Genomic DNA, 26,521 nt, shown 5'->3' with positions numbered 1-26,521 from the left:
CTGCGTGGTGGGGCGCAAGGGAGAGGGCTCTGTTGCTTCCATTATAAGAACATGCAGGTAATTTTATTTTGTAAAAAGTGCTCATGCATTACTTAGATATATTTTTAAATTCGATCTTTAAAAAAAGAAAGTAAAAAATAAAAATAAGTAATAAAACGGAACGCAAAACATAGAAAAATAAAATGCAAAGGCGCACACAAGCCAGGGAGTGGGAGCAGAGGCGGGGCGCTGGGGGCGTGGCTTGGTACGAATGGGCGGGGCGCTGGGCGGGGTCTCTTTAGGGCCCGCCCCCACGGAGGAAGTTGGGCGCCGCGGTTTCTCTCTGACTCCGCCCACCTCGGGAAGCCCTTGAAGCGCAGGGTCAAGTTCGCCTTAGGCCCTCTCCCCAGCGCGGGGGTGGGAAGGGCAGGTGACTGGCTGCCCAACCGTAAAGGGCGGTGCGTGCGGAGGCCTGGAGCTGTCTTCACCGGGCCTTGGGTGCGGGGCCGCGCGCGGGCGAAGAGCCCCGGTTCGGCGCCGCCGGGCCTCCAGTCCCCTGCAGTCCCCCCCCAGAGGCTCGCCGAGTGCCTCTGCGGAGCCCCGCGACGCGCAGGTAAGCGCAGCCAAGGCCGGGCCTGTTCAGCCCGCCTTTGCCCTGGCGGGCGCCCGCCGAAACCTGGCCCGCGCCGGGGCGACAGGTGGCGGCGGAGTGCGGAGCCCGGTAGCCCGTCTGGGTCGGATGAACCCCAGAACGCCTCCTGTGTGCAGCCGGCGCCGCCCATTCTCGCCACAGCGTTATCGACCTAACCCCAGCACCCCTGTGGCTCAGACCCGAGCCCATCTTCAGCACTCGCGCACTCAACAAATGCAAATAAGGATCCACCAAATCCTGCATGCCATATGAGTGCCCGCCACTGGGCTCAGTGCTGGGGGGTACAGTGCGGGCCAACGAACGTAGTGCCCACCCCCCGTGGAGCTCGCGGTCTGGTAAGAGAGACCCACAGCAAATAGGTAATCTCCACACGTGAGTGTAAAAGTTAAAACTGAAAGATCTGTGAAGATAAGAAGTGCAGGGTGCTGGGAGAGCATTTAGCCGGTGGTCCCCATCTATAAAGGATGCTGGAGCTCACACTTCAATATGAATGGCAGGGTCCCAAGGTGGAGAACGATGGAGCAAACACACTTGCTGGGAGAGAGTGTGGCTTGTTTGAGAAAAGGAAGGTCAGTGGGACCTGCCCACTGAAAGTGGGAAGCAAAGCAAGTTCCCTAACTTCCTGCTCTGTAAAATGGGACTGTTCCTCCCCATTGACGCTTCAGACTTTGCATGTAAATGACTTAGTGGTGTTCCAAGCGTGCAGTAAGTGAAGTGAAGGTGAAGATTTCTGTGGATGGAGCAGGGTGTTGATCTGGGCTGAACGCAGTGTGCTACCTCTGGGCACTCACTTCCCCTCTCCTGGAGTCCTGTCTCCTTGTCTGAGTAGAATCTCTCAAACAGCTTGTTCTCTAAAATGATGACTGCTTTAGTCATTCATTCTTAAAATACTTAACTGGTGCCCACTTTACATTGGCCTTGCCCTCCTGGAGCTCATGCAGGGCGGGCCAGGTGAAGTACACTGGTAGTCTCAGCCGTGGTGCTCTGGAGCCCAGAGGAGAGAGCCTGATCCAATCGCCTTGCCAGGGAAAGCCTCCTGCTTCCGTCAGGGCCAGGTATACATTTCCCAGAAAGGCTCACCTGTTAGTGCCAACACCATGAACCCCCTGAGAACATAAGGCTCACACTCCTCTGCTGAGCATGGTACTTCCTTATTTTCGTTGGTGGCATCTCCCCCCAAAACGGGCCAGAAAACTCCCAAGAGGCAGCAACCCTACTGGTCCCTCGCTGAGGACCCCCAGGGATTTAGGAGAGGTTTGGAAGCTTCAGAAAACACCTGGCTGGCGACTGCTTGGTATATTTTATTGGCTTGGATGATGCCAATTCCTTCTTTGGCTCGGTTTATACTGTTGGTGGAGACTGCGGATTTGCTCCATGAAAACAGGCCGGGAGGCCCAGAGAGTGGAGAACACAGTTGAGAGAAGAGTCTGGCACCATTTGTGAGTAGGGGTAAAAAAAAAAAAAAAAGAGGACAGGTGTTAACAGAAGGGTGCTGGGGGAAGAGGGGGAGAGGGCAGGCTTTGTGCAGCCACTCTGTTTCCCCTCGCAGACCGTGGCAATGCCACCTGCGGAGACCAAAAGGAGAGCGCTGGGTTAGGCAGTCACAGACCTGGGTTCAGGTTCTTATTTGTTACTTCCCAGCTCTGTGCCTGACCCTGGGCAGTTCACTTATTATCTGATTGTGCAAGCTTAAGACAGTGCTTGGCATCTAGTTGGCCCTGAAGAAATATTACCTCCCTCCCTCTTCCCCTAAGTGAACTAAAATAGGAGTAATAATAGTGCCTACCTAAGAGGGTTATTATGGGATTTAATGAGTTAATGTACCTAAAATACATAGAGCAGTGCCTGACATGTAGAAGTTACTGCTGCTGCTGCTATTGTTATTATTCCTTATTCTGGGTAAAAATTGGTGAAACAAGGCAGGCAGAAGATAGGAGGTAGGGGTGAGAGGTTGGTTCTGAGGAACTGTGCAGGGTGATTAGTGGGGGAGTTGTGTTATCTGTTGCAGTGGTTTTACTGGAAAGCATCAGCCCTGGCAGGAAAAAGCAGTGTTCTGGGTGATAAAAGGCCTCTTGGGCAGCCAGGCTGTCAGAAGGCCTGAAGACTCAGGCCAAAGAAAACACAGCAAAAGCATGGGGGGAAAACTAGGGCTGAAAAAGATCCAACGTTGTCCTGTTTGGGTTGTCCCTAACCCACAGCTGGGTGTGGGTCCCCGGTGAATAGCTGCCCCTGCTCCATGCTGACCCCTGCCCTCCTGTGGATATGGTAATTGCCTGAAACCGGTCCAGGAGCTGTGGAATCCAATTCTGTAAGCCCTGTACCCAGCAGAATACTGGGCCCATAATGAAGGCATGAATGAATGAATGAATGAACGAATGAACAAAGGAACCTAAACCCACAGATCAAATTTCTCAGTGTGCAAGTGTGCTGTTAAAAGAAGGGAGTATGAAGATAGGGAGAGATAACTAATGTTTTTAGGCCCTTGATAAGGGCCAAGCATTTTCATGTATGTTGCAGCTTAGTGGTGAACACTGCAGCTTTGGAGTCAGATGAAATTGCCTGTGTGACCTCACATGCATGACAGAAGCTCTCTGAAGTACAATTTTGCATCTGTAACATGGGACTCATTGCCCCTCATTTGTAGGGCCGTTATGAGCAGTCAGTAATGCTCATATGTAAGTGTGTGGTGTGCCGTCCTCAATGCACAGCACAGGGTTTGGGAAGTACTCAGTCAATAATAGCTGCTGTTATTATTATTATATTGATTAATCCTCCCAGTGCTGTCCACTGCGATGAGGAAACGGAAGGCCACAGACACAGATGGGTGGCGTTGATTCTGAACTCTGTCCTGTCTGGAAGCAGAGGTTCTCTGCAGACGCTAACCAGACAGCTTTATGTGCATTTCATGCATTACTTAAAGCACTTGACTATGTGAAATCTTAAAAGGAAAAAAAACTGTAAAATTATAATTTATGTGTCTTTCAAGTTCAGGTATTTTATCATCTAGATAAATCTTCCATGCATCTATGTTAAACCACTTTGGGCTGTCGAAGCTTTTAAATAAAGTGGCTCATCCTGACCAGTGTCTGTCTTTGCTCGTTTATCACAGTTCCCTGGTAAAGACAGACAGATCCCATTTGGCAGGGCAGGCCTCAGGACGGCAGCTCCTGCCCCACCGTTTTAGCCGTGTGGTTCTGCACGGTGTGTTTAACAAACCACAGTGGACTTGTGATTCCCTCATCATTGTCTCTCTCATGTACACATAGACCCACAGCACCAATCTTGGAACTAGGAATAGAAAGGCGTTCTGTGGCTAGTGTGAATCTGGGGAAATCACAGGTTCTCAGTGATGGGTTTGGGGGGTGAAGACGCCTTGGATGAATGTGGCGGTGTCTTCTAGAAGTCAGGGCTGTCTGCCCTTTCCACCCAGGAGTGCCGTCTCTGGGTCTGGCCTCCCGCCCAGTAAAGGTCTGATCTGCATCCCCATGCCTTCCTGCTGTCCCTGTCTCTGGCCGGATCTGCCCCGAAAGCTGGAACCCCTGCAGCACCTGCAGGGGCACAGCCTATTGCAGGGAAGCCTTTCCGAAACAACCCTGCATTCCCATGGTCCCACTGGGCACCTCTGCTGGGCATCACTTTTCTAGCTGCCCTGGCATTACCTCCTCTGTGGGCTGTGAGCGCTTCCACAGCTATTGGATTGAGCACCCCTGGTGCCCAGCACCATGTCTTGCTCATTTTCCTCCCTCCTTCTCTCCCTTTCTTCCTTCTATACATTCTCAGGCAGTGTCCTGGGGATCAGAATGCTGAGACAAAGTGACACAGTCTCCACACTCATGCGGCCCAAAGACATCATGAGACAGATTATTGATAAAGACAGAATTAAGCACATGACCACACACACAACGTCAAGTTATAAACCAGATTAACTGCCATGAATGAGAAGCCTGGCATGCCAGGAGAACGCATAAAGGTGGGATAGATATAGAGATTTAGTCAGTATTGATATAGATAGAGGGGGCCCGGAAATGTTGGTTGGAGGCTTATACTGAATTATTTATATACCTTTGAAGACTGTTGGGTAGTATTTTTCTATGAATTCTGGCAAACAATATTTTATGCAGCCAAAGTAGTCTTATAAGAATGTGTACTTTAAAAATCACTGAGCTTTGGCTTCCAAATGGGAAAATAATGCTAATGCTCCGGTTTACTTAACCCTTTAGAGTTGCAGAGCCCCTCCTTGGATGTTGTCTCACTGGGTGTGCTAGTTCTCAACATCTCTCATACTGGCTGGCGGCAACATACAGGTGTCCAGCTCACCTGGGGTAGATCGGGCGTGGTGGGCCTTGAGGCCCTCTCCCTTCAGAGTGACAGGGACCACCAAGAGCCTATTTTTTTCTCCTTCTTTGATATCTCTGGGCACATCAGGCTGAGGTTCTGGCATAGATTTTATGACATTGCGTCTAGAGACCTGTCATTTGAGGGGAAAGAAGGGCAAAGCTGACTGCTCTTGTCCGGGTGTGTGGAGGACACCTGTCTGCATGCAGCTGAGGGAGGGCGGGATAGCTGGCAGCGATCTACCCCTCCAGAGCCCCGCCATCCCAGCGTGGTCCCTCGTCAGGAACCAGCGTCCTCCAGAGGCACACCACGCCTACCTTCAAGCCCAGGCAGTTCCTCTGAGAACAAAGAGAAAAATCATACTCAAAGTCCAGTTTTAAATAAGACATGATCCAAACAGCCCCAGGAAGCATTCTCTCTCCATGACTAAATATTATTAGAGAGTTATTTTATTTATTTGGCCAGCGCTGATGACAAAATACATCTTCGATCGATCCCCACCTGTCTCAGAGGTAGACCTTATTACAAGAGATGAGCTGCCGTCTTCCCCGAAGCAAAGGAAGGAAAGTCGCATCGCTGTGCAGAAATTGAGCAGGCCTCCGTGCCAGTCTTGGTGGGGTTGGGCTTGAGCGCTGTATTCTCAGGGTACAGGTCTAATAGGCTTGTAATCGTGTGGCTCTGAGCCATGGAGAAAAGAAGTGGCTCTGGAAATCTGCCTTCCATAAGGCTGACACACAGTGACGGTATTTATTGCCTCTAGGAAGTGCATGTTAAGGGGTAGGTATTTATGAAAAGGGTTCTGAGGAGTAAGTGTGCCCATCAGTCAGCCTGGAACTCTTTAGAGCTCCTAAGATGGTTTTAAATTAGAGCCAGTCTTCCTTCCTGCCTTCCGCCTTCCATCAGCAACCCCCTCCCTTGCTTCCTGTTATAGAAATGAACTGTCAAGGCAGGACACAGCCCAGGTAGGAGTGTGGGAACTCTCCTGACTTGCAGAGTTCACGTATTCAAGGCAGATGTGTGAGGGTTCGCGCCTTGATTCCGGTCCTTCCCACCTAGTTACCGCATTGGCAAGACAGGAATGTGGAGCAAGGCTGAGCAACGAGATCAGCCTAACTGCCCCCTAACCACAGCCGCCAGCTGCTCTGCTCTCAGCCAGTCCGCCGGAAAGGGTGGACAGTTGGTGGGGCGGGGGGAAGAATGATGAAAACAAGTGATGCAAACTAAGCTGAACTGGGGCCCAGTAAGTGGCATATGGGAGAGAATGAATGTCAGTGTCAGGGAATCCCACCAGGCCAGGTAAAGAGCAGGCTTTAAAAGGCTAGAAGTTGCTCTGTGAGCAGTTGATCATTAGAACAGAAGGCCTGTTACACGAATTAGTGTGTAGGAGTCTAACTTGAAATTATTATTGACCTTCAAATGTTCATTTTAAAGATCAGAAATTGGTGTTTATTGCACGAACCCTATACTTAGTATCAAAGACTGCTTTGCTTTTTAATTCTCCCATCAGGCCTTCTTCTATGTAACTTTTTTTTAAAATTTCATTTAATTTTATTAATACAGCAGGTTCTTATTAGTTAACTGTTTTATACATATTAGTGTATATATGTCAATCCCAATCTCCCAGTTCATCCCCCCCATCCCCCCCCCCCGCTTTCGCCTCTTGGTGTACATACGTTTATTCTCTATATCTGTGTCTCTATCTCTGCCTTGCAAACCGGTTCATCTGTACCATTTTTCTAGATTCCACATATATACGTTAATATACGATATTTGTTTTTACCTTTGTGACTTACTTCACTCTGTATGACAATCTCTAGGTCCATTCACGTCTCTACAAATGACGCAATTTCGTTCCTTTTTATGGCTGAGTAATATTCCATTGTATATATGTACCACATCTTCTTTATCCATTCGTCTGTCGATGGACACATAGGTTGCTTCCATGTCCTGGCTGTTGTAAATAGTGCTGCAAAGAACATTGGGGTGCATGTGTCTTTTTGAGTTATGGTTTCCTCTGGGTATGTGCCCAGTAGTGGGATTGCTGAGTCATATGGTAGTTCTATTTTTAGTTTTTTAAGGAACCTCCATACTGTTCTCCATAGTGGCTGTATCAATTTACATTCCCACCAACAATCCAAGAGGGTTCCCTTTTCTCCACACCCTCTCCAGCATTTGTTGTTTGTAGATATTTTGATGATGGCCATTCTGACTGGTGTGAGGTGATGCCTCCTTGTAGTTTTGATTTGCATTTCTCTAATAATAAGTGATGTTGGACATCTTTTCATGTGTTTGTTGGCCATCTGTATGTCTTCTTTGGAGAAATGTTTATTTAGGTCTTCTGCCCATTTTTGGATTGGGTTGTTTGTTTTTTTAATATTGAGCTGCATGAGCTGTTTATATATTTTGGAGATTAATCCTTTGTCTGTTGATTCGTTTGCAAATATTTTCTCCCATTCTGAGGGTTGTCTCTTCATCTTGTTTATAGTTTCCTTTGCTGTGCAAAAGATTTTAAGTTTCATTAGGTCCCATTTGTTTATTTTTGTTTTAATTTCCATTACTCTAGGAGGTGGGTCAAAAAAGATCTTGCTGTGATTTATGTGAAAGAGTGTTCTTATCTACAGTTTAAAAAAAAAAAAAAAAGAGTGTTCTTCCTATGTTTTCCTCTAAGAATTTTATAGTGTCTGGTCTTACATTTAGGTCTTTAATCCATTTTGAGTTTATTTTTGTGTATGGTGTTAGGGAGTGTTCTAATTTCATTCTTTTACATGTAGCTGTCCAGTTTTCCCAGCACCACTTCTATGTAACTTTTATGATGCTATTGGTCGACCTTGTCTTAACATTTTTTGTGTGTGAGAAAGAGGATGCCAGTTTCTGTTACCTGGTTTATATTTTATGACTAATCCAAGGACTGTAGATGATAAAAGTAGGGGGGGCTTCCTGTTTCAGATGTCACTGAATTGCTGCCTTTTGGCTTCTGGAATTCTGTCTTAAGAAAATAATTTGAAAATTGGAAAATGCCACTGTATGAAGATGGATCATTATTTATAATGGTGAAAACTTAGAAGTGACTTGAATATCCAGTATAGGAGGGTAGTCAAGTTACAGAACACCAGGTTGGTGGAATATTTAAAAACAGGAAGACTAGTAATGAGAGAAGTCATTACCCGCTCAGTGAACAGAATACTGTTCCATGAAAGATGTATTCAGGAAAATGGTCTATGAGGGGTGCCTCAAGGGGACAAGAATTGCATTTGAACAGTGGAACAATGGCTGACTTTTTTCCATATTTTAAACTTTCTATATTGTTTTATTACTCCTATAAAGTCTTTTTTAAATTCTAAAACGAGCCAAGTTCAATAATGATCTTTATGCTGTTTGCAATTTTAAGGTCACTGCATTCGTGGCCTTATCCTGATTAAATCTCTTACTCAGCAGTTTCTAAGGCCAGGCTTGGCTCCCTGCCTCGGTGTCTCTGGTTGAGGGACATCCTCTGGGGCCACTGGCTGAGTGGCCAGGAGATGTGCTCCCTCTGGCTGTGTAGACTTAGATTCTCAGGGTCTTATAAGTTGGAGGCGGCAACTGCCCACCCCTGCCCTGCAGCCTCACACCCCTCTACCAGTCTCTCTCATCCCTGTTCCCCACCTAGTCCCCAGTGGTGGGGTAAGGATGGGGGGTTTGGGTTTGCAACCTTTGGGGGCTTCGTTGGTAAAGTTTCAGCAAACTCTGCCCCCCGGCCCCAAACACACACTCACTCACTCCCTAAGTCAGCAGTTGCCTGGGGCGGCCCTACATCACTCTGGCTTCTTGTCCTGCTTAGGCCTTGGTACGCCCGTACCTCAGGGCCTGGATTCTACATCCTTGACGCCAGCTCTCCCAGTGTCCGCCCTGTGCCCCTCCATCCTCTGCCCAGTGCTGGCCGGGGCCTAGTGCTTGGCCAATGGTACGTCCTAAAGCAGCAGTTCTCGTACTCAGCTGGCCATACGTTGGGAAATCATGGCACGTGTCCTTATTTGAGACAAGGATTTGAGTCTGTGTGGTTTATTTGGAAGGAAATCCCAAATAAAGAAGGGAAATAAGGAAGTAGGGAAATGAGCCAGAGAGGCGCACCATCGAGCCCGTCACCATCGCGGACCACTGGAGTTTAAACCTGCTGGGAGTTTCCGGCAGCCAGTGTGTAGAGCACCCATCCCAGAATTGGCCTCTCCTGGGGATGGGCGGCTGGGTATATACACACCCTTGCGATCCGTCATTGGTTGAGCAAGGCTCCTTAGGGGAAGCGAATTCTCTGGGAGTTCCGGCAGCTCCCAGTCACCAGGTAAAGCACCAGGGCAAAGGGCTGCAGGTGCTGACTCATAGAAGACGCTGGCTTGCTCTGAAACAATGAGTCCTGAGAGCTCAGGGCGTAGCACGGACAGCGTCTGCTGTGCTGTTCTTCCCTAAACACCGTGAACGTGATCAGTGCGCTAAACTGAAAATAACCAAATCCATAATTCTGTGCTGAATCAGACCTGTTTATACTCAACTGAAGACTACCTTAAGAGTGGCCAACCCTCAAAGTTTATGAAAAATCATGGGAAGAAAACTTTAGATAAGAAAAATATTACCATTTTTTTTCCCTGTGAGTTGGGCTAGACTACCAATATTTGATTTAAGTGGCAGAACACTAGTATTCTGCAGCCATGCGCTTTGAGACCCAACACTTTGAAAGACGGCCTGAGTATATAAGAAGAGTTATCTTTATTTTGGCAATGTTTCCCCCTCTCTTGTAGCTCGATTTTTTTTCTGTTATTTTTCAAGTGTAATACACTAAGATGACCCTAAAAGAAAAATTCATTGGGAGAAAACATTGAACCTCATTTGTATCAACCCATAATTATGTCTCCAGTGCCGTGTTTTAATATTAATGCTGGATTCACCATACTGACACTGATACCAGAGGATGGGAGAGAATGTCTGTAGTTATGGCTTTAGACACTGTGATAAATGTTTTGTAGTCATTGCCTTTCTATAGAAACACTCCATCTCCAATTAAAGATTTAGTAAGCACTTCATCAAAGTATCTGTTAACAATTGACATACAGTATGGTTGTGCTGACATTTCAACTTAATTCACTCTATAGTTTGAGTCCCAATCCATTTTATATGCCTGTTTTTTTTCTATGCTTGGAGGAGGAATAATGGCAGAAATTTGGGGGCATATTGCAGATTCTAGAAACATTTCCATGTATTTATTATTATTGTCTGTTGGCATATTTGTCACTACAAATGAGAAAGCCTTACTCCAAGAGAAGATTTAAAATTGTTCATGTAGCAAGCTCAATAGGATTTAGTGGCTAAATCTCATATGCTTTGAGTTATGGGCATTTTAGTATTTGCATAGAAGGGGCATTCATTCAAGATCCCGGCATTTTAGAGAAATGAGGCCATTTCCCTTTAAGGTATGGTTTAATGTGCGTTCCATAAAGAGCGGGATGGTGGATGCTTGGTGCTAGTGCCCTATTCCTGTGTCCCGTGCGCACAGCAGACGTCACTCCCTGATACTGCATCCTCCTCTACAAAGCGTTCCCTGCAGCCACTCCAGCTCATCAGTACTGGCTGACTAGATGAAGCCTGTGGACTCCCCATGCTGTTGCACACCTTTGTACTTGGCCTTGACATTACTGTGCACGGCCAACAAAACAAAGGAATCCTTCACAGTCTCTCTCTAAAAAAAAAAAGATGAACTCAAGAGGTAGTTTTTCCTCACCTTGTGCTTTTCAGTCTCCTCTTTGTTGTGCAGACGGTATCTACTCAATTTGTTAATGTTTGTCTCCCTTGTTTCGTTCTATTATATGCATTTTGATTTTTCCCTTTCTGCCTTTTCTCCTCTAATGTTGCTCAGAAGATAAAGCAGGGAGCCCCAAATTATTTGCTGTTTGGTCTCATCAAGTTTGGTTGCAGTGATTTGTATTGATGGGAATGCATTGAGAGCTTCCTTTTTTTCCCACCACTTCAGGGAGACTACTCTCCTATAGAGAGGTCACCAGTGACCTCTGCATTGCCAAATCTTCCAGAGCTTTCTCTGTATCTTCGGTGTAACATTTGACACCTCTGACCATGCCCAGCTCTTGAACTCTTCTTTCTTGCATTTTCTTCCTTCTTCCCTGATGGTGATTCTTTGACTTCTACCTGCTCCTTTTCCTCTGCTGGCATTTTCAGTGGGGCATCCCCGGGGGTCTTCTTCTCTTGTTTGTGCACTCCACCTGGATGACTTCATTCCCGGCCCTGGTTTTTAATGACCACCTTTACCTAGACGCCTCCTGCATCCTCAGCTCCGTCACATCCCCTCTCTGGAGCCCAGACCTTGGTACCCAGCAGCCTGCTGAATGGTGCCCCTTGTGGTCCCCATGGGCATCCAGAGTCATATGTTTCATTTGTTTAGACTATTCCTACTTTCATAGGGCCAACTAAATACTTGCCCCCAGGTTGGTTTCTGCTACCCTCTTGGGCTTATAGGTAAACTGTTCTAAGTGTGTCAGAAAGCTTCCATGTTGGAAAATCAAGAGTAAGACAGAGGCACAAACCAAGAACTGCTCCTCAAAACTTAAGGGATTGAAAGAAAACAGTTATTTGGTTCTTGTCTCTACAGTTCTGGGGGTTGGCTGGACTCAGTGAAGCAGGTCCTACCCTGGGGCTCTCATCTAGTGGCAGTTAGTTGGCCATCTCAGTGCCCCCCCTTCACTCAGGGCCTAGTGGCTGGGACCTGGGCTGGGCCGGGCTGCTGGCCTCGGTTCCCCCCTTCAGGACAACTGGGTTCTGAGAGCAAGCATCCCAAGAGGACCAGGTGGAAGCTCCGTCACCTCTCTTGGCACACCCTCAGATGTCTCAGGGTGTCATTTCTGCCATATTTACCTGCCTGCCCAGCTACAGAGGGACAGGACGTAGACCTGCTTCTCAACAGAAGGCACGCCAGCATCACGTTGCAGCTGTGTTGGAAATGCACCTAAGCCACAGTCCCCAAACGTGTCTAACTATCCCTTTGAGAACTACCCTAAATGCCACAGAAGCTTTACCTTTAATTTAAAATTTTTTTGGAATAGGTAACATATTTACATGATTGGAAAGTTAAAAAAAAAAATGTAAATGTATTCAATGAAAATGGTCTTTCTCATCCCATATCCCATACCCTTACCTCCCCATAGACAACCACTGTTATGTTTCTTTATAATTCTTTGAGAGTTTATAGGTCTTTTTTATATTTCACCCTTATACAAAACTCACCATTTTGCATTTTGCTTTTTTTTTTTTTTTTTTTTTTGCTTAACAATATGTCTGGGAGAGATTTCCATATCAGTACATAAAGCATTCTGTCCTTCCCTCTCTCCCTTCCTCTCCGTCTCCCTCCCTCACAGATGCACAGTATTCCACTGAGCAGCTTTACCCCAGTTTACTTAACCAGTTCTCTGTGGGTGGGCCCCGGGCTGTTCGCAGTCTTTCTCTGTGACAGATGCTACTGCAGTGCGTAACATACATATGCCATCCTTCATGTGAGACAATAAACTAGGAAATCTTCCTCAAGGGCTCCAGCCTGTTATGTGTATCCTCTTCCCATAATGCCTTGCAGCTCCTTCCATCGTGCACTTACCTGCCTCCTCTCACTGGACTGTGGGCTCCCACGGGTCATGGGCTGTCGCCGTTGTAGCTCATTTCCACACTGCCTGGCACAGGGAGCTCGGTGTCCACAGTGTGCAGAGGAGGCCTGTGGTGAGGAGGGGGAAGAAGGAAGAGTAGGGAAAGGTGACTGAGTACAGGTTTCTGGGTGGCCTGTGATCCACCTCCTCTAATATCATTTGGAGCCTTATCTCTTAGTGACAGGTACCACTTGAGGCCTAAGTGGGTCCTCCCTCAGTCACTGAAACTGGAACCTGGTCCCGCCCTATCCTGCCTAGCTTCATGGCTGTACCCCAGGAGGCTTGGGCCCAAAGCCCAGTTTTTGTGCAGTCTCCCTGTTCAACCCAGGACCACTCTCTGACAGCTTGTCCTTTCCTGCTTGAGGAAGTATCCTTAAATCACATATTTTCACTCTTTCTCTGCTGGGAAATGTATTCCCTAAGGAATATAGATTGTTTGTGTTAAATTAGGGAGGCTAATCTCTAACCCCCACGGGAAAAATGGACAGTTATGCTAGTTGTTTTAAAGAAGGCTTTCTGGGGATGTTCCAGATTCTTTCTGTTATAAGGAATAGAAACCTCACTCAAACTAAGTCAAGCAAAACTAGGAACATGGCTATTAGAATAAAAACGTTTCAGGGTATCAGGCACAGCTGGATCCAGGTGATCAGATCATGGCACCAGGAAGTGCACCTTCTCTATCTTTCAGCAGTTCCACTATGAACACCACTGTGTTGGCTTCACTCTCTAAGGTAGGGAGAATGGCAGCTCTAGGCTTATGTGGAGCTTACAGCTCCTGATTTCAGAAGAAGATACTCTTTTGTCCAGTGTTCATACTGAAAAGGGGCTCTGATTTGTCCTGTAGTTAAGGTTTTCTGGCCATCTTGATTGACAGACCTTCCAGAATCACAAGGAGTGGTAGCAGAGCAGTTTCCAAAACACATGGAGTGGCCCACTGCAGATGGTGATTCAAAATTCAAATTTCAGACTGAGAGGAGTACCTGAATTGGAGGTGGTAGGCCTAGGAGTGAGTTAAAAAAAATTCACTGTGCTCATCTCTCTATTTTTGTATATGTTTGAAATTTTCTGTAGTAAATAGTGCTTTTTTTTAAAAAGTACATTATGAAAAAGAAAAGAAGAGCAGTTTTTTTCTGACTTGGTTTGGGAACTGTCAGCAAAAAAGCCTGCACATCCCTGTATGTTTACTGTCTGATTTTCTCACTCTCTCATTTTCTTTTCATTGTGTAAAGAAACCTTAATCCTTACTCTCCTCTAAGCTGGGGATTGGGAGGAAAACACATAATAGTTGACTTAAGATTTGTGTGGTGTGCTGGGAGGGGCACAGAGGTAAGGCAGTCAGGTGTCCCTGTAAGTCCATATCTCCATGGTTCCCAGGACAAAAGGCTTGGAATATTCCAGCCAGGGGAAAGAAGGAAGTCGATGCTGGCTCCCTCTAATGGTCAGTACTGGAGCCTCAGTTAGTGTGGACAAGACGAGGTGAGACTTTCATGGGGTCCTGGGCTTCCTCACATGTGTTACTAGGAGAAGGTCAAGGTCCTCAGACCGTCACAGACTGGCTGCTAGGAGATATTTTAGAGAGTGCTTAGATAGCCTTTTCATTTTGTAAGTGAGGAAACTGAGGCCAGAGGGGTTGAGTGACTTGCCCAAGGTCACACAGCGAAGTAGCAGGAGCAGAGCTAGACTGGAGTCCCCATAATCTGACATCTGAGTCTGGTACCACTTAATAGCTGTGTGACCTTGAGTAAGCCCCATTACCTCTCTGAGTTTCAGTCTCTCTCTGGTGGACGGAATAATGGCCCACATCCCAATCCCTGGAACCTGTGAATAGGTTTGGTTACATGGCGTGAGGGAATTAAGGTTGCAGATGAAATTAAGGTTGCTAATCAGCTGACTCTAAAATTATCTTGGATCATCCAGATGGGCTCGATGTAATCACAAGAGTCCTTACAAATGAAAGAGGAAGGCTGGAGAGGCAGTCACAGTGATACAGTGTAAGAAAGACTGGGCGGCCATCACTGGCTGGGAAGATGGAACAGGGCACGAGCCAAGGAATAGGGCAGCCTCTGGAAGCTGGAAAAGGCAAGAAATGGATTCTCCCTTAGAGCCTCTAGAAAGGAATGCAGCCCTTCGACACCTTGGTTTTAATCAAGTGAGACCTCTTTTGGACTCTTGACCTCCAGAAGTGTGAGATAATAAAATGTATATTGTTTTAAGTCACTAAGTAAAGGGGGGTAATCATGTCTTTCTTGAAAGGTTGGAGTGTGGAGTCAGGGAGATATTGTCCAAAAATTACACAGCAGACTCCTGGAATGTAGCAGATGCTTAATAAACAGTAGTGTTGATGGTGGGCAGCGGTGGTGGTGGACAGTGGTTGTCATGAACACAGAGTGAAGGAGGAGGAGCTGATGGCAGGTGGTTTTGAAGAACCAGGGTTGGTGCCTTGAGGCGAGGTTCGGTGCTAGCGGGAGGCCAGTAGGAGACACCAGATGGCCCAGGTGGGCGGCCAGAGGCCCCGTGCAGGGAACGCTTCCGCTCTGATGGTCCAATGGCCTTCCTCCCCCTACTCCTCAGCACTTCCATCTGGCAACGCCGTCCCGCATGGAGGACACGGGAGCCGGGAAGGGCCCGCCCTAGGACCTCTTGCATCAGGCAAGCCCTGCCTTAGAGATCTGCAGGGCGCGGGCCTCTCTCTGCCTGGCCCTCGCTCAATCTCATGCCTTCGGCTGCCCTTATGGCCTTAAAGGGGATCACTGCCACCCCCAGTGGCAGCAGCAGAACTTCAGTGAGCTCGTTACTGCCCAAGCAGTGTGCTAGGCGCTCCACGACAGAGCCTGTGTCACTGTCTCCTTCGGTCTTCATGACTGCCCTCTGAGGCAGGCCTTGTCTCCCACATTTCAGAGGAACACACGGAGGCTCCCAGAGCTCAGGCGACCTGCTCAAGGCAAGTGTGTCGCTGGCAGAGCTGGGCCTACGGGTGGGTTCGTCTGATCAGATCCAGCCTCCTGGACAAGACTGGTCACCGAGTGGGAGACGGCTGACTGGAGGGGCCTGGGAGCGCTCTGTTTGGATGTGGTGGCACTGTCGGGGCGAGGTCCCCCAAATCTCCAGAAGGGGACCCCACTTGAGGGAAGGCCCCTCCACCCTCTCGCGCCTCTGGGAATGATGGAGCCCCCAGGTGGGACAGGGGTGAGCGCGTTTGCCTCCTGGGGACCTTGCGGGGGCATTCACATCTGCTCTGTCTCTCCCGGGGTTGCCCAAACTGTATCGATATTTTCTTTCCTCAAAAGATATACACTGACATTTGGACCTGTCTTATATGATATTGAGGGATTTTTGTTAATTGTTGTCAATTTTGTCAGGTGTGATCATGGTATTATGAATAAGTAAGAAAGTGGCCTTGCTTTAGAAAGTGTCCTTTATTTTCAAAGTATTCAGAGGTGAAATGTCATGGTGTTTTTAACGTGCGTACTTATACTTCCAGCGGAAAAAAGGTGAAGTAAACTTGGAAACACGTTCATGAGCATTTGGAGACGGCTGTGTTGCAGTCCATTACACTATTTCCTCTACTTTTCTGTATGATGTGATTTTTTATAATAAAAAGTTGTTCGGTTGTTTTTTTTTTAAAGTCATTTGCTGAGGCCTCAGGACGTACTTTGTCTTGGGCTGAATTAGACACAGCTCTGCACTCTGGAGACCCACAAATAAATGCTGGCAGTGGTGGGCGGAGCTTGGGAGCAGAGGCAGAGGGGTGTAGGGCGTGGGTGGGGCAGCCCTCGGAGGGGCGGGCTTCTAGGCGGAGTCACCTAGTGGGACCAGATTCTGGCTCTCCCAGTTGTGATTGCTCTCCTGGAGCTGTGTGTAGTCAGTGCAGAGTCAGGTAACTACGAGACAGCTGGCCTAGTCTTTTTTTTTTTTTTTTTTTAATTATTTATTTATTTATTTATTTTTGGCTGTGTTGGGTCTTCGTTTCCGTGCGAGGGCTTTCTCCAGTCGCGGCAAGCGGGGGCCACTCTTCATCGCGGTGCGCGGGCCTCTCACTATCGCGGCCTCTCTTGTTGCGGAGCACAGGCTCCAGACGCGCATGCTCAGTAGTTGTGGCTCACGGGCCCAGTTGCTCCGCGGCATGTGGGATCCTCCCAGACCAGGGCTCGAACCCGCGTCCCCTGCACTGGCAGGCGGACTCTCAACCACTGCGCCACCGGGGAAGCCCTGGCCTAGTCTTTTTTGATGCCTGATCACAGAGAGAGTTCCTGCAGTGTTCGACCGTCCTTCCCAGGGCTGCCTGATTTGTCCTTCGTGGTGGCATTCCGCCTTTGCTGTGTTAGGCGAAGAGAAAAGGACCACGGTGTTTTGTCCAACATCTTCTCACGGTACGTACGTACACTTAAGACAAATTCCACTTGTCGCTGCTGACCCCCCCAGCACATTTTCCTTGGCAAATTCTGTAATCTTTTGAGTGGTACATGAAAGTTCGTTTTTCAGACTTAGCATTGGAAGAGATAATCAGATTCCGCGGGCTCCTGTTAGCCTCCTCTTTCTTTGCATTTCTCCGTAGCAAAGTAGCCAGCCGGTGAAGAGAAGCAGCCCTCAGAGCGTTTGCTCTTATCTTCTCAGTATTTCCAAGGACTTTGACAGATCTGTAGAACCGTGTCGAGCGTCTTTTAATACAGACGTTACTGCCAGCCGAGAGGCCAGACTCGGCCCAGCACTGGTTTAGCTCTCTAAATACCGTGTTATTCTTCCACTAGCACTCTATTTCTTCCCTATAAGCCTTTGGACGTAGGAACACATGATAGGTGGCCTCTGAGTGGTAATTTCATATATTCTGGGTGAAGTGAATTGTATCAGATCGATACATCCGTAGACTCATCACATTTTCTGGGCCGCGAGGGACTCTGAGATGAATCTGGTACAGCTCTGTTAGTAGAGGAAACATTCATTTCAACTGCAGAGTCAATTCTCCATTAACAAGGGTCATGGAGTGGAAGGAGGTCAGTGATAATCAAAAATCATGGTGAAAATAAAATTGTAGTCAGCAGTGGATTTTCTGAGGGCTGATTAACTGGTTTGTGAATTCATTGAGGTTAAGACACGGTGGACACCAGGTTGTCATCACCTTGGTAATTCTCACCACCTGGTCTCCACCTACCCTCTCTGTCCCGGGGAGGAGAAGGGCTTCCCAGGGGCTGGCTCAGGCAGAGCCAGCTGACCTTGGCCAGATTGGTACCATGAAGGCTGCTTTTAGGGTTTGTTGCCCATGCCCCTTGAGAAGCGCTCCTCAAACTTGAGCTGCATCAGGCCCACCTGGAGGGCTTGTGAAGCCCCAGATTGCTGGGCCCCATCCCCAATTTCTGATTCAGTAGTTCTGGAGTGGGGGCTAAGAATTTGCACGCCTAAGAAGTTCCCAGGTGTTGTGATATGTGCCAGCCCAGGAGCCACACTTGCAGAACCGTGGCTTTCCAAACCATTCTCGTCATCCCAGCTGCACATTAGAATCACCTGGGGAGCCTTTTAAACCTACTGATGCCCTGATACACCTTGGCCAATTATATGAGAGGCTCTGGAGGTAGGACCCAGGCATGGGTGATTTTAAAGCTCCAGGTGATTTGAATGTTCCTCCAGGGTTGATGACCTCTGCTCTACGGAATGTTTCCCAGCACCACAGTCATCTGCCTACAATTCTCATGATTTTTTTCCCTATCTTTACTCCCTGTGTATTTGTTTAATATTTCTTTAAAGTTTTTATGTAAATAAACTTATTTTAAAGACAAACTAGGGACTTCCCTGGCCGTCCAGTGGTTAAGACTCCGAGCTTCCAATGCAGGGGGCACGGGTTTGATCCCTGGTCGGGGAACTAAGATCCCACATGCTGAGAGATGCAGCCAAAAAAAAAACACAAAAAAGCAAACTATCCCTTTCATGTAGGAAAACTAGTTTCACAGGCCAACTATAGGACATACTTGTAACAATAAACATATTAAAGTTCTGGCCTAGAATCATCTTGCATCCCATCACACTTTGAGAGTCTCTACTCTAGAACTGTGATTTTCACTCTTTTTTCACAAAGGTGACGGAATACACTGTGTCTGCCCTTCGTCCCCTCCCATGGGTCAGGCAGGGCTATGCTAACTCTGAGCACACCTGGTCTTCTCCCCACAAGAGAGACAGGTTAGAATGCAAGCGTGACTTCATTACAGAACAACCTTGATGAGGCAATAATCTTTACTTTTAAAAAAGGAATTCACCAATGGGAAAATTATCTAGATAAACTGTGGTACAGCCAGAGAATGGAATACTACGTGCCAATGAAAAGGAGGAACTACTGATGGACACACCCCCTGGGAAGCCAGACACAGAGACTATACACTGTAATTTAGAACAGTGGTTGCTTGGGGGGGAGGGGGACTGGGAGATTGAGTGGGAAGGGGCGTGAGAGGACTTTCTGGGGCAATAAGATGTTCTGTGTCTTGATAGGGGTTGGAGTTACATGGGTGCCTGCATTTGTCAAAATTCGTTGAATGGTACCCTCAAGATTTGTGCATTTCACTCTATGTTCAGAAAATGGGGAAAAGAATGCAAAACCAATACAGAACTCCAGTCAGTGATATGCTTGCTGAAGTGTTCAGGGAGAAGGGTATTGCTGTCTGCAGCTTACTATGAAAGGCATCCAAAAAATAACCTGGATTGACGAATGGATGGAGGGATAGATATATTACACAACAAACATAATAAAATATGAATAGTAGAGTCTAGGTGGGGGATAGCCAGGTGTTCATTTTTAAATTCTTTCAAGTTGGCAGGATGTTTGAAAATCTTTCCTATTAAAGATTGAGGAAAATTTGACATATACATTCAAAACAACAAACAAGTGCTTTCCCCGCATGCCTGAGCTCTCCGGCATCTGCCACTCCAACAGCTCCCTCGGAAGATGAGCCGGAGGGTCAGAGGGGTGAGCCAGGTGTGGGAGGGCGGGGCCCTTGAAAGAGGCTGCTGCTCTGGGAGAGAAGCCTGTGGCTCCCTGTGCTGGGCCCCCTGCAAGAGGAGAAAGCCAAGGGCACCGCCTTCCTCCACCTACGCTGTGTCCTGGGTGTCCCCTGGGAGGGGCTGTGCAGAGGCGATGTCAGATGTGACCCGCAAAGACCACCTGGACCCTGTCACAGAAAGGCAGGTGTGAGTGGCTGAGGAAGAGAGGGGCTTCCCAGGCCCCTCCAGCCGGCAGAATTCCAGAACATGCCACCCCTGTGTCTCCCTGGGAGAGAGTGAGGGTGCTGAGGCATGAGCTTCCCATCACGGGTATCAGGCAGGTGCAGTGGGCAAGAGCGGCCTTTTCAGGCCTGGTAGTAGCGGGCTGTCCGGGGTGCCCCCCGGCTGTGACGGGGACCTGAGGCACCTCTCTGGGCTGCAGGGTCCTCCCCACCCTCCACGCACCCCCACTGCACACCCCCGTGATACACCACAGCAGACCGGTAACCCACCTCCACAGCACAACCCCGCAAGACACCTGCCAGCTTACAACAAAGCGCACAACATAAGAGCTGTGAGTTGAGTTCACTCAGTGTCCTACCGAGGACCGTAGCCCGGGGGACATTCTCTCAGTAGCTCTGAGGGTCTGTTCCAAAGAGGTAAGGGAGCAGGTCAGCATATATGTGATTTTGGTGAAAGGTAGGTGTAATCAAGCACACGTCTCAGGGGAAGGTTGCTGCCAGTCACGAGGATCGGGCACCTTAGTTAATGGTTTTAGCGCCTTTCTATGTATGGAAAGATGCGAGAATTGGGGTGGTATGGTCAGGCCACTCAAGATGGCTGTTCTCTTGCTCTCCAGACATCCCCTGCTCGACTAGAGCCTGCCTCACCTACACCCTACACACACGACTGCCCTTCCTACGTACTGGTCTCCGCCCCAGCTAGTGACTGTTCTCATCAAGAGGGGTGGTGAGGCGTGTGCCCCTCTGCTAGTTTCCCTGGTAACCGATGGGCCGACCTGAAGTACTTCTCCCTATAACTGGCAACCTCCCCCCCTGCCCCCAGGAGCGAAGACGGCCTCCACGTCCTGCCCGCAGGTGCGGTGTTGCCCCAGGACTCTGCTCCAGACGTGTAAGCTCCCCCATCCTTTGAACCATTGACGTCTCTGTCGCCGACTCCGGGCTCTTCCTTGGTCTTGAGGCTGAGCAAGCCCAGGGCTTGTAGGCCTGCGGGGTGCAGCCCAGCAGGGGTTCATAAAAATTTCTCCTGCAGATATCTAACTCTCTGAAGGCCTGTTCTGCAAGCTTTTCCCAGAGCACAGAGCGCCTTATTCCTGATCTCCACCCTGACCTCCTCCAAGGCTGTGCTGAAGGTCAGTGACTACGGTGGCTAAGGACTTCATTCTCGTAGAACCAGGTGGCGAGCGACATTCTTTAGCTGGCACATTCCAGCTGCAACCCTGCAGCACCCTCCATGTCACCCCCCGACAGCAAAGCCCCCAGGGGGCCCACCCCCATGATGCACCCCACGGCACACCCCTCGTGAGATGTCCCCCGCATCGAGGTTTCCACCACACGCAGCCCAGCCCAGCCCCCGTCACCTGCCCTTGACCTCCCCACATCCACCGCACGCCTCCCCATGAGACAGCCCCTAGACCCACCCTCCGTCAAAGCCCTCCATGACACCCCTTGCGACACACGCCCAACACAGCCACAGCACACTTCTCACTGCACACGCGCGTGCACACACACACGCACACACACACACACACCCTGCTGAACTTTGAATAGAGGCCCCCTTGCCGTTGAGGGTAGAGTGTGTGCGTTAACCTGCTCTCACCTCTCCTTACTCGTGCAAGGATCTTGAGATACGCAGGATGGAGGACAATTTACTCTTGAGGGAAGGATTTGTGATTGACGTCTAAAAGATGGTTAATATGCTTATTACATCTAGTGTTTCCTGCAAAAATGAATGAGCCCATCTTGAATATCAAAGAGCCTGGGGCCTGCGTGGAGGGGGAGTCTGGGGCCCCTCTTGGTTTCTGCACCTTCGAGGCAGTGGGGAGTGAAATGACCCAGCCTTTGTGATCAGACGGGAGCTTGTCCTTGCTCCGCGTTTCCTGGTACTGCATCTTTAGATGAGCCCCAAGCTTCAGGGGACCATCAGAAACAAGATGATAATACGTACCTCTCTGCATCGTGTTTGCAAAGATTAAAGATAACGCAAAAGACAGGGTAATAACAGGCTTGGTATAGGTGCTGTCGAAATATGAGTTAGACCTAAAAAGTGCCTAGTACACAGTACACTAAATAACTTTTAGCCGTTGTCAGTGTTCCTATTGATTATTGATTTAGTATGACTGTGATTTATTATTGTCATCCACAAGGGTTGAAAATGTGAAGAGGGCAGCATTTAGAACTTCCCCAGCTTTGATGATACGAGCTTTTGCTTTGACCACATATGGCGTTTTGAACATTTAAGAAGCTGCTTGTCGTTTTTTCCATGTCTGATCCCCGCTCGAGAGTAGGGACTGGGTCCTCTGTACCCTGGTCCCCAGGACTGAGCACGGTCCCACATGGAAGATGTTAGGAATTTGGGTGGTTGGCGTGGTTTCTTGATGAGCAAGTCCTCCCAATAATGAAACTGTGTAGCTCAGCAGAGCTGGGCTTTCGAAACAAAACTGCTAACAGCACCTTTTAAAGCCACAAAGCCACAGTCGTGTTTTCATTTACATACTACTCTGTCAGTTAACGTTACATGCCAATTAAATGGGACGTTAAGCTGCCAATAGGCATGCGACTCTGCACGCCAGCATCTTCTCCACTTCACTTAGTGAGCTGGATTCCTTGCCTCCCATCCTTTCCCAAGGCTCTTCCTCACCCACTTCCCAGCCCTCACCGGGACAGGAAGACCACCAGACATGGCTCTGGCTGGGTCTCCTCTGGGAGAGGGGTTCGCAACACCAGTGAGTGTGGCTGGTTCCCTGTGGCATTCCAATCAGAATTTGACCAAACGTTTCAGTTGCTTGGATGCATCTGAGTTGGTGACAATCCCATCTTTAAAAATCCCTCCTAGAAGCAGAAAAGGCAGGAGTTAGTGCCCAAAAGCGCAAGGGGCCTACCTGCTACCTAAAGCAGCTGGTTTTCAGGGAGCCATTTTAAGAGCTCTCATAGCAGCCGTTCTGCTGGCAGCCCAGCTCTTCCTGGTTTTAGGTAAACTGATTATGGTGAGTGAGCAGGTGCACCTGTGAGATGTCCAGAGCGCCTGGTCGTCTGACACGGCCCACGAGCTTGCATTTCATTTTTCAAACCCTTGCTTTTATATTTCTATTGGCAAAAGGTGCTTAATTATTCCCTGCCTTTGTGGCTCGGGCACTTTAGTAATTTAAAAGCGCTTCTTGTCCTTCTTCATCTAGAGAAGTAAAAATATCATAGAAAATGGGTAATTTACAGCTACAGTGCCAGGCTGATAATCAAAACCTTGTAAACGGAAACAGGAGCATATGCTTATCACTTCTCGAAATGAGAACGCAATTGAAAGTAGCTGCGGCCTCAGAAGCGGTGAATAAGGAAGGTGTCCCTGGAGGCGGCTTTGCCGTTCAGGAGACCCTCGGCTGCTCACTTTCTAATTGATCATCCCCTGTGTAACCATGCAGGGGCTCACCAGCCACCACCATCATGATCAAGTTCAACCTTGCCAACATAGAGCACAGGCCCTGGAGAATGCTGTCGTCTCCCCGCTCCCGTCACCACCCCATCCCCCTCCACCAACCTTAGCTACTCTGTTGACCCTCTTGCATCCCTGAACCTGACATTCCCCATGGCCTCCCACTTCCCCAGGTTTGCAAACACTCTTTTCCCAACTCACTGCCTCCTGCCTAATTCCTATTCATCCTTCAAAACCCCAAACACCTGTTACTTCCTCTTGGAACCCTTCCATACCCCTTTTGCACACTCGCAGCCTGGTTGGGCTGGGAGCCCTCTTCTGTGCCCTCAAGCTCGCTCTGTTTCCATTTATGCCAGTTCCAATATGTGTTGTGAACATCAGGTAGCCTGTCTGCCCCCCACCAGCACAGTCAGGAGAGCCCTGTAGGCAGGAATGTGGCTTACCCTTCTGTCTCCCTGGTTCCTGGCATACTTCCTGACACATAGTAGATGCTGATTGATGTTTAGTAAATGAAGGGATTATTAATGGCAGTCAAGGAGTTTGAAACAATTTTAAAGTTTGTCTTTAAAACATGGTGATCCCATTGATCAAATAAATCCATGATGCATTCTACAGCCAGCTGGGAGATTTGTATTTTTGGTGTCCACGTTCATTTTTGTGATGAACCAATGGGTGGATCATGAGATAGGTCTGCCCAGTTTTCAAGTCAAAAGCAGAATCGGCCTGAGAGACATCATGGTTTTGCTTCTGTCTTCAGTTCTACCTGCCTCTGTATCATAATCAGGAAGCAATGTGCTTACAGCTTGGCATCTTATTTTTGTGATTTTATTGGAAGTATGGAAGGGCACACAAATGCTCTCGGCGTGAAAAGGAGGTCAGTCTTATTAATGAAGAGTTTCTGAGCCCAGAATCAAGTTTATCTCTATTTATGCCCTTCCTCTGTAACCCAGAGTCCAGCTCTCTCTCTGCCTGCCGCTGAGTAGACACGTCCGCCAGTGGTTGGCTTTCTCATCACTGAGCTTATTCTCAGCTTGTTCCAGGCTCATGGGCAGTAGGGGTACAACGTTTACGTTTAAATCAGCCCCCTGGTTTGAAGTTGATTTTCTTTTTATCTGCAGGTGTACTTGCTGGAGGCTCGCTTTCCTGCTAATCAGTTACCTCTCATGCCCCAAGCCAGGGGGAAGAAGGGAGCAAGGTGTGATTCCTGCCCAAAGGGTCTCACCTGTAAGACACTCCCGTAGAGTGGGGATGTTCCGGAGCCATCCTCGGCCCGGGGCTGTGCCGTCTCAGGACTCTGTAGGTGCTGTGTGCTCTCCCAGCTGCTGGGACCCAGGGACGAGAGAGGAGAGGAGTCCAGGCAGGGAGGTGGGAGGCACCACGTGCCCCAACCGCATCCCTTAGCTTGTCTCCATCTTCCTGACCCATGGACCATGCATCTGCACTAGCCAGGATCTCTGGTCCCTCGTATCTGCATCCGGCTCTGAGATGCAGTCCCGCCCTGGGTCTGAGTTAGAACGTGTTGTCCACTATGTGACTCTAGCAGTGAGTGAGTCCAAGTAGGGAGGGGAGGGGCTGCCTGGATTTGCTAGAGGAGGTTCTGGAGTTGCGGTAGGGCTGGTCTGTGGGGAGCCTCGTTTCTCCATTCAGCCAGCATTTCCTAAGCCCAGATTATGTTCCAGTCCTGCGTCAGACACAGAGATCCTAAAGGCAGTGAGTGGAGCCGGGCTCTTCTGGTCTGGGGCGCGTAATCCAGTGGGGGAGGCAGGCCACGCTCACACACCGTCCCCCACCCCACCGAGCCCGCTGCCTGCCTTCTCCTGCCCCACCTTGTGCTTGCAGCACTTACCAGTCAGTTGCGTTTGTTTCCAAATGTGTTGGTGCCCATTGTACTTGTAATGAATCACGTAATGTTATTAAATGTTCCATAAACTGATGGATTATGAGTATAAAAGGAAAGAGTAGGCTTTTTTGGAGGAATGAATCGAATGCTTTGAAAAGACTCAAAATAGTGGGTGGCTCGCCTCCCCCCACCCCCCCGGGTGTTGGTGAAAGAACTGGACTATAAAAGATGGGTGGGGATGGGGTGGGGTGCAGATCCGAAGAATCAAGACAGATCCTTCCCCTCAGGTTCTTCTGGTGTGTCCTTAGGTGCACTCTCCCCCTAAAAGGAGCTGGCATGGGGAAGGGGGATGGATGGGGTTTGTGAAAGCTCCAAGCCCTGCTCCTGAAACAAAGCCTTGGCCCTGCGTCAGAACGCTCCCTTGTACAGGTTTACTTTAAAGCTAAAGTTCACCAAGACTTTTTGGGAATGATTCCCTGCTTTGGCCATTTGTTCCTGCTTTACCAGCCAGAAACAAGGGTAAGAGGGCTTCTGCGGCAGCTGGCGTGGGGCTGAGAGCTGACTGCTAGCAGCTGAGACTTACGGGGCCACGTCATGGACCACCTCTCTGCCTTGTCAACAAGCTTGGGCTGCATCCTAAGGACGGAGGGGAGGGACGGGCTCAGTGTGTATTAAGGAAGGGCTGGACAGGGGAGTGCGGAGCAGGGGAGCCGTGTGGTGGCCCCATGGACGCATGGAAGGCTGGGGCCAGGCATTACGGGGTGATGGAGAAGAAAGGAGATCAGAGAGGGATCTAGGACGTGGAGCATACAGGACTCGGTGATAGACGAATTGAGAGGAGGGTGGTGGGAGGAAAAGAGAGGGGCCCAGAATCCCTCCCACACAACTGTCTGGATGACGGTGCTGTTCGTTTATGGGACATCGGAGAAGGTGGTACAGATAAACTGAGGGGAGGGGGCAGTCCAGGTGGAGAGAAGAGCTCCAAGGAAAGGGAGGAAGCAAGAGGCTCCTGGCCAGGTGCCTGCATCGTTTATTCAGGGAGCATTTATTAAACACCGTCTGTGTATCAGGTTGAAGGCCAGGAATGCTAGGAACAAGCGTGTTGGTCTCAGGCACAGAGGAGGAAGGGCCAGGCTGTGAGAGGTGCTTGGCAGCTGGGTGGGCAGCGACGCCTGGGGTTTTTCACCCCACAGTGCCATCCCCAGGGCTAATGATGTGGGATGAGGAGCCACTCTTGTGGGGAAACAGTGAGTCACGACCAGTTGAGTTCTGGGAGGTGGTAAAGGGTAGGGGTGTTCCAGACAAAGGCCAGAAACTCACCTTAGGAAGTGGAGGCAAAGGAGCAAAGGGAGAGGCCAGCATTTTATAGTGTTCTACTATTTTTTAATTAAACCAGTTTTTTTTTTCTGTAAAAAA

General features: G+C 48.9%; 1 protein-coding gene across 1 annotated transcript in view; it reads left to right on the top strand.

Moving 5' to 3' along the window:
* The first annotated feature begins 337 nt into the window (after positions 1–337).
* The window catches only part of NMNAT3 (nicotinamide nucleotide adenylyltransferase 3), a 115,133-nt gene continuing 88,949 nt past the window's right edge, over positions 338–26,521 (top strand). Inside the window, exon 1 of the mRNA XM_036849505.1 lies at positions 338–592. The gene's annotated coding sequence lies outside the window, so the exon portion shown is untranslated. The remainder of the gene's footprint in view (positions 593–26,521) is intronic.

The sequence above is a fragment of the Balaenoptera musculus genome, chromosome 4 (genome assembly GCF_009873245.2).
Source record: "Balaenoptera musculus isolate JJ_BM4_2016_0621 chromosome 4, mBalMus1.pri.v3, whole genome shotgun sequence".
NCBI classification, from domain to species: Eukaryota; Metazoa; Chordata; class Mammalia; order Artiodactyla; family Balaenopteridae; genus Balaenoptera; species Balaenoptera musculus.
Note: the sequence above shows the minus strand (reverse complement) of the source record. Positions and strands in the feature narration are given on the sequence as shown.